General features: G+C 39.4%; 1 long non-coding RNA gene across 1 annotated transcript in view; it reads left to right on the top strand.

The window, feature by feature from the left end:
* LOC119585151 overlaps positions 1–340 on the top strand; it is an 18,648-nt gene that overhangs the window by 628 nt on the left and 17,680 nt on the right. The window lies entirely within an intron of this gene.

Genomic DNA, 340 nt, shown 5'->3' with positions numbered 1-340 from the left:
TTCGGTGTACCGTAGACCCATATTGAACTGTAATATGATTCTACTCTCGGCATGATATTCACTTTTTTCACATTCCTTGCACACGCTAGTGCTGCCAAATAAGAAGTCCAGGCAAGGGGAGCGCCGCGAAACAAAGTGAACACCAATTTTGCTTCATAAACTTCATCTCCCAATTCTCTGTCTCCTTCGTTATTCAGCTTCGTTTCTTTGCATAATTCCAAAGGTAATGTTATCCCTTATTCGAGTTTTAAAGATAAGAGTTTCACGTTGCCAAGTGAATGGACAAATATATATAACCAAAAACGTGTTGATTGTTCGTAGCAGGGTCATTATGGTAATC

This window comes from Penaeus monodon, chromosome 19, assembly GCF_015228065.2.
Source record: "Penaeus monodon isolate SGIC_2016 chromosome 19, NSTDA_Pmon_1, whole genome shotgun sequence".
Classification (NCBI taxonomy): domain Eukaryota; kingdom Metazoa; phylum Arthropoda; class Malacostraca; order Decapoda; family Penaeidae; genus Penaeus; species Penaeus monodon.
Note: the sequence above shows the minus strand (reverse complement) of the source record. Positions and strands in the feature narration are given on the sequence as shown.